At 43.0% G+C, this 13,841-nt stretch overlaps 1 protein-coding gene across 11 annotated transcripts in view; it reads left to right on the top strand.

Moving 5' to 3' along the window:
- The window catches only part of LOC122554598 (dynamin-2-like), a 208,115-nt gene that overhangs the window by 81,827 nt on the left and 112,447 nt on the right, over nt 1–13,841 (top strand). The gene's annotated exons all lie outside the window — the stretch shown is intronic.

Genomic DNA, 13,841 nt, shown 5'->3' on the forward strand with positions numbered 1-13,841 from the left:
ATTTGGATCAATATTTGATGTCGGAAGTTCAATATTTTATGTTTGTGTGCTGTGTCACAACATGCGGATGTTAATTTTTTTTGTGTTTTACCTCACAACCTAACCATTGTATAATAACAGCAATAAAATTAGACTAACTTATAGTAGTTATTTTTGAAAACAATGAGATTAATGCCAAGTTACTTTGAATGAAGCAGTTTGTATTACACTACCTTTTTCTAAACTGAGAGCTGATTTTCTATAAGATGCTGTGAATCTTTGTACTGTATGCCATACTATTTGTTCACGTCACCACATGGCAAGTCATGAAACATCTTACTGGCAGAATGGTTAGCGTTCAGCTAATAATTTTCTCAAGTTTTCTATTTAATTATTAATGTTATAGATTGGTATAACCTCATTTGACAGTAGATTGAAATATTTATTAGTCACGGCAATTATGATTAAGTAATTAAATGCAATTAATCATGCTCAACTAACACACATGAAAATCAAAGTATCATTTGAGATTTTCTAATGTTATTGTTCAGTACTGTTAATGTTTGTCTTATATTCTGTTATAATTATCTGATCACTTCTAGTCTTTCAGATACCACCAGCTCCATTACTATGCTAATAGCCCTGATCTTTCCCATACTTGTCTGGGAATGTTAACAGCAACTCCAAAGATTGTCAAGTACCATAATAGTCAAGTGGAATTATTTTAAGTGCAGATGTAACATTTTCATTGTATCTATGGAAATTTGTTATTTCCAAACTTTAAGCTAAATGTGATAGCAGATTTGTATGCCTGGTTGCAGGTAATATTTTTTGAATTAGTTTCCATGGCATTGAAAGTACCTTATAGTATCTATGCTAGTCCATTCACTATCTGCTACTTCACTTAGAATTTAATGTAGTCTGCAAATAAAATCCTCTGCTTCTATAATCGGGGAGCACTGCTACGGTTTTTCTGTGAAAACATGCAGAATGTCCATGAGGCTGCATGGTGAAGCAAATGGTAACGAGAAAGCTGCCATCCTCTATACATGTATTGCATTTTAATTTAATATGCTAGTAACTTTACAAAATACACTGCTTCTTTTGAAAGCCATACTCAGCCTCCAAGAAAAAGAGTATTGAAGGTCATGGGCAGGATTTTTATCTTTCAGTGGAGGTGTAAATTGGATCCTCCAATACTGAACTACTACTTCCAGTGAGAAATATTTGTCCTGCAGCTTCTCATCCCCACATAAGTTTTGCAGATTGTTAAGATCCTGGACACAAAATGTACCTGCATCTCTTCTGAGGTTGTGAGGAGTACAGGACAATTGTCTTTCTACTACACACTATTTTGTGTGTCGTGTATACCTTTTGAAAGCCCCAAAGAAATGCACCTCCCTGGAGAGTTTCTGACCCCAGGAAGAAGCCCGCTGAAGATTTTGACATCTTCAAATATCAGTAATGCTCCAATGTAATGTGGATGTGTTTTTAATGCAGTGATTCATCATTGGAATCTGTCCTGCAAAAGTAAGTTGATTCTTATATTTCTTTCCCCATTATGTAGGTTTTGTCATATATTTTCATATCTTTTTGATTGAAGCAGGAATGTCTTAACACTGTGTCAGTTAAAAAGTTCTGTCAGTTTCTGCCATATTTTGTACTGAGGTTTCAATCAATTGACAGCTATGATTGCTAACACTCTGCTTTGAAAGTTGAAAAATTTGTCAGCATCTGCTCCTCTTCACTGATGGGCATTCTGCTTTGAAATGCCAATGGTGCACTATTCTGTTGTCAGTTTCAGCTTCTATTATGACAGCTGTAACCATTGTGACTGCTATTGGCTTCAACTCAGCAGATGAAGTATTGACACTTGTAAGAAGTTATAGCAAAGAGTATGACTTATGTAACTTGTTTGTTTCCAAATGTAGTAGGACTTAAACAAGGAGAATACTTTTTACTGCTATCAATGATAATATGGTTGAATTCAGGCTTTTATTTACTTGTCAGAGGTTTAACTTTTGCAAATGATCTAAAATTAATACACAAAGCTATCGCATGGTTCCAGAGGAGCCTGCATAGTGAGTAACTATGGAGATAACATTGTAGGCATATAGTGAGCATAAGGTGATCTGATAGGCATGGAGCAGCAGGGGTGATTTGCTGGAGCATGAAGAATGATTGGGGTGTATTAGGTGTGGTTTACTGGGCCTTCAAACAAATAGGTACTGGACTGCAATGTTGGAGAATTGAGGCAGGTCATCTAACCAGCCTGCCTTCCCATCCACTCTTCACTCCATAGTGGCTTGCAAAATGCACTGTAAACCTGACACCTGAGTTTTAAACAAAATTGCATGAAAAAGTCATATATAGATCCAGTGTGTATTTCAGATTGTGAGTAAGTGCACAGGTCCGTTTTCCTTTCTACTCTCCTGCGCCAGCATCAGAGAGGAATTCTGTAATTTTGGAGATCCAAGATTGGTAAAGAGCATAGTGGGTGAGGAACTGTACAGCATATTCCTTATTGCTCACTTGGAAAGCAGTACCTTGTTCAAAAGCTTGCTCTCTGTGGTGACTCAATTTTTAACGATGAGATGCTGACAAGGCAGAAGCCTGAGTTCTTGGTTTACCCCATCTTGTGGTAGCATGCCAAATTCTCAATGATGAGAACTAAGAAATTATTTAAACTGTTATTTTTGTGTAGTCAAGATGTAAAAGTGAATTTAATAAATCTTGTAATTAGTGGTTTAAATTGTCCTTAAAACCTCTGTCAAATTGCACTACCAGCATTGATAAGCGTAAATTAAGAACAGGTTGTGCACCACAAATTTTGACATTCATGAGGAATTTTAGGCTGTCAACTTTGATGGGTTATATACCACCACAGTCGATGATCTTATAGCCTAGTACATTCCTCACTCCAATCATTGTCAAGCAGTTGGGATACTTTAAAGTGCCTCACTGAGTGAGGCAATTGTACAAGGCTACATAAATATGTATTGATGTAACATATCAGTCCAGATGTTCCTCAGGGTTGTGCCTTTGGCCCAACCATGTTCAGTGCTTCATCTATGTATTTTCTCTCCATCATAGGATTCAGAAGTTAGGATGTTCATTGATGGCACAATATCCTACCCTGGGGAAAAGATCTTGGCTATAGATAAGGTGAATAGCCAGGGATGTTTCCCCAGCGTAAGGGAGGCCAAAACTGGAGGGCATAGGTTTAAGGTGAGAAAGGAAATATTTAAAAGAGACGTGATGGACAAATTTTTCACGCAGAGGGTGATGCTTTCATGGAATGAGCTTCCAGAGGAAGTGGTAGAGGCTGGTACAATTACAATATTTGAAAGACATCTGGACAGGTATATAGAAAGGAAAGGTTTAGAGGGATATGGCCAAACAAGGGCAAATGGGACTAGTTCAGTTTATGAAACTTGGTCAGCAAGGATAGGTTGGGCCAAAGGGTCTGTTTTCATGCTGACTACCTCTGTGACTCTATTCAGCACCATTTATGACTCCTCAGATTTCAAAGCAGGCTGTAAACCAATTCATGCTCATGTGTAGCAAAACTGGGTAACATCCAGGCATGGGCTGTGGAATGGCAAGTAACATTCATGCCACACAAATGCTAAGCAAAATGACCATCTCCAACAAGCAATAATTTAACCATTGACCTTTGGCATTCAATGGCATTATCATTGTTAAATCCCCAATAAGAACCTCTTGAGAGTTAGTATTTGGCACGATCTGAATTGGAATGGCCATATGATTGTTGTGGCTATTAAAGTAGGTCCTGCACTCAGGAATTCTGCAATGAGTAACTCACCTCCTTAACCCCTAGTGCCCCTCCACTGTCTGCAAGACACAAGATAGGTGTGTGATTGAATATTCTCCACTTGGCTGGATGGGTGCTGCTCCAACAATACTGAAGAAGCTGACACCATGCAGACAAAGCAACCTGCTAGATGCACCATATCCACAATTTCCTACATTTACTCCCTCACCACCAATGCACAGTGGTAGCAGTGTGTGCCACCTACAAGATACATTGCAGTTACTCTCCATGAATCCTTTAGTTGTAAATTCACAACCTCTATCATCTAGAAGGACAAGGGCAGCCACTTGGAGAGGAATGCCAACTGCAGATTTCCCACCACGCCATCCTAACTTGAAACTGTACCGCCGTTCCTTCAGTATCACTGGATCAAAATCCTGGAACTCCTTCCTTAACATCATTGTGGATGTACCTACATATCCAGCTACAGCAGTTCAAGATCTGCAGTACATGTGATCTGATGCATGTACTCAGTAGATACTCTTAGAGCAAATGTATAGTAAGCCTCTTACACTACAACTCTTAAGCAGCGTCAAAAGAATTAAAGTTTATCTGATACTATATAATGACAGAATGCACTGTACAACATCTAATTGATGTATATATATCCAATTCTTGAGTTAGGTCATAAAAGATCATTTAATTTCACTTCCACATTCTTATTAACCTCATCCCATGACACCAACAGCCTTATATAGCATTTATATTCTTTGTTGCTGGAGTGTTGTGGGGTTTCTCTGCTAATGTTTCCTTCCCACCTCTCATTAAAGTACTTGTTATGTCCTTGGGTTCACTTCCATAGGAATGCACTGTCGGTTTGGTGATAATTCTTCTTTGAAACTGGAGTTTTCTTGCCTGCAGTTTCAGCTAACATCATTAACTGTCCAAGGCTTCACTCAAGCTGTAATGTCATCATTGTCCTTCAGATATCTTACCGTCTGTACATCTGTCAAATATCTCCTATAGTATTTTGAAATACAGTTTGCATCATCACTCATATGGTACAAGAGGTATGTACCAGCATTGAACATGGAAGCAGTCAACATGATAATGGTCTTTCAAATATTATCTGTCTTGCTGTGTGCCGCCAATCATAATTTTGATAATTATTCCTTACTATATGGATACTGTCAAATTTAAATAATAAAGATTAATGATTCACCAATTCCCACTGACCAGTACATATCTTTCATTAATGATATTTAGAATTGCTTGATTAGTAATGAGCTCATGCACCACAATCCTTCCTCAGTGCTACCCTCTGAACTCTTAAAGTGATTCTTTCATCAGTGATCAGCTACTTAGAGTGAAAACAGCAGTCCCTGAGCTCCTGTTTTACAGGATATCCAAGGGAAGAACTTGAGTAGCTAAGAGTCTCAAGTCAGACATCATTTCTTTGGTTGTTCTAGTTCCAGAGATTACTTTTCCATTCATTAGTATTATTTTATCCAGTTAATATTTATTGTAATAAAACTTAATTACACTTATGGCACATATATAAATTATTTACACAATTCCTAGCCATCTGTTCTGGAATAAGTAACAACCTCAGGAAGATATAAGGGGAAAGCACAAATAAAGTGTTGACATGACCACTTCTATTTTAAATGTCAGCTCATGGTATGTGCTGAAAAATCTGGTTACCTCAAGATTTCACAACTTAGTATAATTTTAACAATATTTGTTGCTTCACTATCAAATGTCCTCAACAAATAAAATCAACAGTATGCTTAACGTGTGATATAATGATCATCGTAAATGATAACTTCTGACACCAGCAGACCTGTATTTAAGGAGAAACTTCTGATTCTGTGTTGTGCATGAAAGTTGTTGGACTTTGGCTCAATCTACCAGCTTACTTTCTTCTATGTGTGAGCCCAGTCCTGCATGTTCTTTAAATGAAGCAATAGGAGAAGATATTCGGTCTCACACTCTTAGTTTATATTAGCAGTAAGTGGACAAAGTATACAGAGCTCTGGGTCTAGACCTTTCTGTCCCTGACAAACTACAACGTGTGTCAGTTCCCAAAAGTAAGACCTCTTCCTGTCCCTGCCCCAGTCTTTTATACAATGAAAAACGCCATGCAATCACTGAGGTGGGATTGTCTCCTAATTGACTGTTGATCCGACTCCATTCTCCGCCTCCTCGCGTTCCCGGATGTCCGACCCCACGTGACCTTCTTTTGCCTGCGAAACGGAGCACCACGTGACCTCCTTGCGCGCGAAACAGAGCACCACGTGACCTCCTCGCACTCCTCTGGCGCTCGAAACAGAGCATCATGTGACCTCCTCCCGCACACGCAACAGAGCATCACATGACCTCCTGCGCGCGTTACACAACATTACCAAAGGCTTCCGAATGCCGAGTACATTTACACTCACAGCCAGCCACCTATTCACAAGTAAGCCATATATTTACAAGTCCCCCTTTTGGTCTTATAAAAATGAGACCAACAAACCAGTTCTATACATCATATTCGCTCTCCGATGCATAGTCTTCCTTTCTTGCCAGAGCCATGGTTTCCGTCTCCATTTGTGACATCTGGTAGGGCGGGGGAGCCTTCCCTTCAATTGCTGTAATGATTACCCTGTTCAACAAAGATCTAATACAGGAGATACAACAACATCCACACAACACTAACACAAGGATCATACCAACGAGGGACATAAACACAGACACAATTAATCCTTTCCATTTCCCAAAACATGAGTCAAAAATGCCTCCTAGAGGGTTGTCAATACCTGAATGTTCATGCATTTCTTCAGACAAGATTCTGAGTAGTCCAGGGCTCTGTTTACCGAGCCATCAAGTGCCGTATTGTTGGGGGTGAACGTACAACATTGGTCTCCGAACATAGAGCACACTCCCCCCTTTTCCGCTAACAACATATCTAAAGCCATTCTATTTTGTACTGTCATCAATGAGGTCGCTGCCAATTGTTCAGAGAGTCCCGCCACTGCATCTCTAGTTCTATTGGCTAGCCTGAGTACATTGTAATGTACATAATTAATTCGGTCGACGTTTTTATTTGGCGTGACTGGGAATAGAGCACCGATAATTGGGAGATTCTCAAATCCTGCTGCTATCTGGTCTGCCAATTTATATTCATCAGGTACACCGCGGGGAACACCATGCAGTGTTCTATCTCCACAGTACCAAAAAAGATCAGCTCTGGCCCAAACCATTGTGCTAGCATTCTGCCAGCCGGTTACATCAATCGTGTCCTGACACCAGTCAGCGGGCATGTCTCCCAAGATTATATTAGACCTTCGAGTGAAACAAGTGTAATTGTTGGCCCTTGGGGTAAACACTGGAGGTAACGGGAATTACAGGTGGGAAAATAGCACTTAAGGTGGTACAATTTGGAGGGTCCGCCTGCATGGTGAGGGCCATCATGCAGTGAAATCCAGCTGGGTCTATATTAGGGAACAATGGGGCTGGGGTAGTAAATAGGGTTGGCCTGACCGAGGAACACGCGATGCAATTACTCATATTCATTGAGGTTGCGGTCGCTGTCATCCAGTCCAGCCATAGGTTCTTATCCCCATAGCCGGTGGCTAATTTAATAATGTCCCTTCTCGTGAGGTTGTTGTGGTCTATTACCATGACTCCTGAACTTGGTCCTACCACCATACTTGTGTTTTCAGTTTGTGGCTGGCTCGTAGGAGGGTCCACTAAGGTTACCTTTACTTATCCCATGTTATCCACTCCAGATTGATCTACACCTATTACAAAATAAAAGCTTCTGTCATCACCCTCACAGTAAATCTGTACCTCTTTGGGACTAGGATTAATATCGAATTTTGTCAGGGTTAACAAAAGTGGATTTTTTAGCTCTGAGGAATGATCGAGTTGCCCCTTTGTCAGGCTCACATGGTCTCGAATGTTCCATCTATTATCTGAGGGTGACGACTTCTTGGGGGTCCATCGTACCCCAGTCCATGTAATTATCCCACGACGGGCATGGGTCACAGTGAATGGCATAGAAGCAAAGATATACATCGTACTCCCTCCAGCTCCCTGTATCTTGGCCACAATCAATTACTTCGCATAAGTCAAACTGGTATGTTGTACCATGGTTTCTATCATGTCTGATGTGTACCTGGCACCCCGCCTCCCTTAAACATTTGTCCGCCTCTTGTCCTTTTGATCTTTTGTTCCTGGGACTTCCGCCCTCGCCTGTGTGTTTGTCCCTCGTGGTTAATATCCCTATTAACAGCGGCATAACACTTATACATAAAATAATAGCAAAACCTCCCAACCTCAACAGCCCAGGGTAATGTGAGCTGCTTACAGAGATAGACATTATATCCTTTACACAACTTTCCTATATGTTTTAAACAAATTCTTCTTGTGTTCCGGTCCTGTCCTCACTTATGCTCTCCAAAAAAAAACTTGGGGATTTTGAGAACCTCTCCCCCTTTTTCCAGAACCCTCTTCCTGCAAAAATTAAAAGTTTAAGACCCTTCTACTCTTTTTCTGTTCTTTTTTGTTCTAGAGTTCTCGTTGGCGGTTCCGTGGCTGCACACTGGCTCCAATGGTACCAAGTTAAAAATCACACAACACCAGGTTATAGTCCAACAGGTTTAATTGGAAGCACACTAGCTTCCAATTAAAACCTGTTGGACTATAACCTGGTGTTGTGTGATTTTTAACTTTGTACACCCCAGTCCAACACCGGCATCTCCGAATCATGTCCAATGGTACCAGCTTTCTCCTTTCCCCTGTAGTCTGACCGCATGAGATCTCCTCTCCACCACCTTATAAGGTCCTGTCCACCTCGGCTCCGACCACTTCCGTTTGATCACCTTCAACAGGACCCAGTCTGTGGTAGATGGCGCCTGGCTCTGTAGATCCCCCTTTTCCGATCCAACCTGTTTGGAGAAAGCTGACACCAGAGCTGTTAGTTGGTCATAGTAAGGTTTGTACCTTAGAGAGTCTCCTCCCCCCTCTAACATCTGTATTCCAGCTCCTGGTCCCGGGAACTGCTGCCCTGTTGTTAGCTCGTACGGGGTGAACCCTGTGATAGAGTTTACTGAGCTTCTAATGGACATTAAAGCTAAAGGGAGGACATCCATCCAGCTTAACTTTGTTTGCGTACACACTTTTCCTATTTTTCCTTTTATGGACTGATTCATTCTTTCCACTTTTCCCTGTGACTGAGGATGGTACACTGTTCCAAACGCATGTTTCAGTCCTAAAGCTGCTTCAACTTCTTGCAGGTCTTTGTTCTTAAAATGTGTGCCATTATCTGACCTGACTCTCTTTGGAAACCCATGCATTGGAATGCATTGGTTTGTCAAGAATTTGATCTCTGTTTTTGCGTCTTCCTTTTTTGCCGGGATCGCTTCTGGCCAACCAGTGTATGCATCCATTGCTACCAAAAGGTACCGGTATCCGTTTACTCTCTCTATCATGTCAGTGTAGTCAATCACTATTTCCTGACCTGGCATTCTTGGGAGAGGGAATTTTCCCTCGTGTGGTTTCACTGTTGCTCTCACGTTATATCCTGTACACGTTCTACATTCTCTGATGTAGTTTTCAATCATTGCTGGCAAGAACGGATGCCACCAATGTGTCAGATACCTCTGCATCTGTGTTTTTCCACAATGTGTCAACCCATGAGCTTCCTGGAGCATGGAAGCTATCAAACCTGGGGGTAGGACTGGTCTACCGTCCGGTGACCTCCAAATCCCTTCTGACTCTGTTGCTCCTCTCTATCCATACTGTCAGTTCATGAGGAGAGGCCTTCTGCTGCTCTTTTATTAACACATTTGCATTGCAAGCGGGCAGCAGGTCATACACTGTTCTCTCTGTTTGCAATCATTATATACTGTGCTGTATACCCTGCTGCTTTCTTAGCTGCTGAGTCTGCCCCCTGATTACCCTTCGCTACTACTGTATCTGCTTTATCATGTCCTCTACACTTGACCACCGCCACTTCATCAGGTTTCATTAGGGCCTCCGCTAATCTTTTCATATCTTTTTCATGTTTAATTGGGGTTTTTGCTGCTGTTAAGAATCCTGCCCTGATCCATTGACTGAGTTCTACCTGTATAGCCCCTACCACATATGCAGAGTCGGTGTAGATATTTACTCTTTTTCCCTCTGACCATTCTAACGCAGTTATCATTGCCTATAATTCAGCCAACTGGGCTGATTCTTTGCCTGTCACTTTTCCTGTCACCACCTCCTCAAATCCCACACTTGTCTGTCGCACCACTGCATATGTTGCTTTAAGTCCTTCAGTTGGATGTCTGTAACAGCAACCATCTGTAAACAACACTTCTTCTGGGTCTACTAGTGGAATTGCCTGTAAATCTGCCCTAACTTTGGCGTCTCTCTGTACCCTTTCCTCACACATGTGTGGCTCTCCTTCTTCCAGGTTATCAGCCATGTTAATTCCTTCGTGTGTAAAAATTATATGTGGTGCATTCAGGATTTTCTCTAACCTGGTTTGCCGCAGTGACGTCATTGTAAAGGCTGTTGAGTTCACATAGGCCACTATACTATGTGTCGTCAGTACTGTTAGTGAATGGCCCATGACAATATGTGCTACCTTTTGGAGAATTTTTGCTACCCCTACTGCATGTCTTGTACATGGCGGGTGTCTGTCCTCTATTGGGTCAAGGGTAACACTTGCATACATCAGTACTATTAGTGAATGGCCCATGACTATATGTGCTACCTTTTGGAGAATTTTTGCTACCCCTACTGCATGTCTTGTACATGGCGGGTGTCTGTCCTCTATTGGGTCAAGGGTAACACTTACATCAGCACCTGCCTGCCTCCCCATTTTTTCTGAAAAAGAACATCATTTATTGTGTGTAATTTTTCAGAAATATCGAGGAAAAATGGCTCTTTGTAATCTGGGACTGCAAAATCAGGAGCCCGCGTTAGGGCCTGTTTAAGAGATATGAAACTTTTGTCTGCCTTCGCGGTCCACTGCAAATGGGCCGACAAATTTCTCATGCCTTGCTCATTTACCATAGCCCTTAGAGGGAAAGTGAGCTCCTCATATGATGCAATGAATTGTCTGCTGTATCCTGCCAACCCAAGAAATGAGAGCATGTCTTTTACAGTGACTGGTTTGGTATGATGCAGAATGGAGGATCTATGGGACAGAGACACACCTGTACCCTTAGCGGACATAACTCTACCCAGAAAAGACACCGTTTGTCTGCAGCATTGCAATTTAGCCCGTGAAACTTTGAAACCGACGCTATACAGGTGAAGCAGCAACGACTCTGTGGCTGCCAGACAAGAAACATGGTCGGGTGCGGCCAAAAGAATGTCATCCACATACTGGATCAATACCATCCCCTTTGGGAGCGTCAGATCCTTCAGCTGCTGTTTCAGTATCTGATTAAACACCCCAGGTGACAAAATAAACCCTTGAGGGACCCTTGTGTAATGTAGTTGTTGGCCTTTGTAGGTGAACGAAAAAATGTCCCTCAAATGATCAGCTCGGGGCAAACAGAAGAATGCATTGGCCAGATCAATGCACGAGAACCACTTATGGTCAAGGGTCAGCACAGGCATCGCAGTGTAGGGGTTTGGAACTGAACTGTTGGAGTAGAAATGACACTATTGATCCGTCGAAGATCATGCGCCATCCCATATTTACCTGTATTCTGCTTCTCTACAGGTAAGATAGGAGTGTTCCAGGCTGACTGGGAGGGTTCTAGCACCCGTGCTGCTAACAATCCTTCAATTGTGTTGGCAATGCCGGCTTCAGTCTCTGGTTTGTGTGAGTATTGTCTCTGCCAAATCGGAGTGTGGTCTATTAAATCAAATGTGATTGGTGTGACGTGTTTGCAGTGACCAACGTCCGTTGAATTTGCTGACCACAAGGTATCTGGTAGAGTATCAAGCATTGCTGCAGCCTGTGGATGGTCTGTTTTTTCCCTGCCATGAAACCTTTCAATCTGCCTATGTTCCAGCAGTACCTTGTCAGTTGGTACACAATTCTATAGGCTTCCTCTGATGATGAATATTGTAAACCGGGTAACTGAGTCCAAACCCAGTCAGTTAGTGCCATCAAGCGTTTGGACATAGGTCCCAGATCCTTGGCCTGATATTCAGCATGCACGGCCAATGTGACATGAGGTATAGCTTCTTCAGACATCTCATACCATTCCAACTGTTCTGCAGTTAGTTCAACAACACCCGCTACACCTTCTTTTCCTAGCAGAATGCAACTGGAGGAAATATCCCATTGAGTCCCTTCTAGGTGCTGTTAGAATGCCCGCTGATAGATTTCATTATCATCTCTATCATAATATAGGGTAACATGAAGAGGATCTGCAGGAAGAGCATAGGGATGCAGCATCTGAACCCAGGGTCGCCATTGGTTATATAAGGACTGTATGCCGTTGTTCTGCCTGTTTTCGGGTTCGAGGAGTCCCCAGTATATATCTGCCCACTGCCCTTCTGCCGTTGGTGATGTGTCCGGTGATAGCATCATTTGGGATCCAGAGTGAATCATTGTCATGGAACAGTTGACGGAGTAACCATTTGGAAAGGTCACTACTAGTGCGTCTGGTCCGCACAGAACCGAGACCCCGCATCTCACCAGCAAGTCACGGCCCATCAGATTCACAGGGCATGCAGGTCATGAAATATACTGGTGACGAAAGGTCTGTCCAGCCACTGATGTGATCAGTGGCGATGTCAAAGGCAGATTTTCTGGTTTACCCGAGAACCCTACTAACTGGACCCTGGAGGATGACATGTTTGACCGAGGTATATCACAAGTGATGGTAGAAACCCGTGTCAACCAAAAAAGACAGATTCTTGTCCATTACCCTCATTTGTATATAGGGGTCTGCCAACTCCACATGCCCCTGGGTTCTCGGGCCCCGTCAATACTCGTACCCCTGCCCTTCCGGCATAGTCTGGGGGTACTGTCCTTGCACCGGGGCTGCAGCTGCATTTGGGGCTTGATAAGGCTGAGCAGCCTGTTGAAAAAGAGGCTGACTTGAGCAGACATACTGTCCTCGGATCGATCCCTGGCCTCCCTGGGGTCCCCACAGCATGGGACAATCCCTTCTCCAATGCCCGGGTTGGTCACATTCAAAACAGGTGTTGGGTGGCTGACCTCTGAGTCCTCCGCGGCCCCTTCCTCTACCACGCATTCCTCCGGGAACACCTATAGGCCTGCCCCATAGTGAGGGTAGTGTGGCATCCAATCAGGTGTTGGGTCTAGACTCGGCAGGTTGTTTTGTGGCGATGGCCGCTGAACCATCTGATTTGTCGTCTTTTGGGAGGCCTTCTTTGTATCATTAGCCTTCCTTCTAGCTGCATCGAGCTGTAACTTCAGCAACTGCACTTGAGCTGACTCGTTGCTCTGTTTATCCTCATCCTGTTTTGTCCTGTAACGCTTCATGTGATGCGTCAAGTGTTTTTCCCACTGTTCTGTAGAACAACCTGGGATATCAGGATTACTCTCCATTGCCTCTTTTACTTCCTTAGGCATCCTTGCCATAACGGCATTTCTAAGTAACATGGTCTGTAGCTGATCCAACCCTGGATGGCTCCCCGTAGTATCTGTCCACGTGCCCTTACACCTAGCCAAAAAGGCAGGCATATCCTCACCCTCCTTCATTGTGAAGGTGAGTGAGTGTATCGCTCCCGGTGGAATCGGGAATCTATCCCTCATTGCCCTTCCCACACAGGTGGCATGCTGCACAAACGGGTCCGAATCAGGTAATAAGGTGGTCCCCGCAGACGCTTCAATCTGCTGTATTTCCCACATACTCAATTGCTTGCCCAATAATGCTCTCCAATCGCCCATAGCTAATATTGGCAAAATTTAGTCATCCAGGGCCCACCTGCCTCCATGGGTGGGGGCATTTTATCCAGGATGCAGTTCATGTCAGTATATGTGAAGGGCTGATAAACATCCCCCATGTAAGAGCCTCTGTAACTTAATGGCATTTGGTGGTGCTGATACTTTATGGGTTGTTGTAATGTGTCTCTTTGACGCAGGTTGTAACTTGGTTCAGGTAGGGGCTTCAGTGGAGGG

The sequence above is a fragment of the Chiloscyllium plagiosum genome, chromosome 11 (genome assembly GCF_004010195.1).
Source record: "Chiloscyllium plagiosum isolate BGI_BamShark_2017 chromosome 11, ASM401019v2, whole genome shotgun sequence".
NCBI lineage: Eukaryota > Metazoa > Chordata > Chondrichthyes > Orectolobiformes > Hemiscylliidae > Chiloscyllium > Chiloscyllium plagiosum.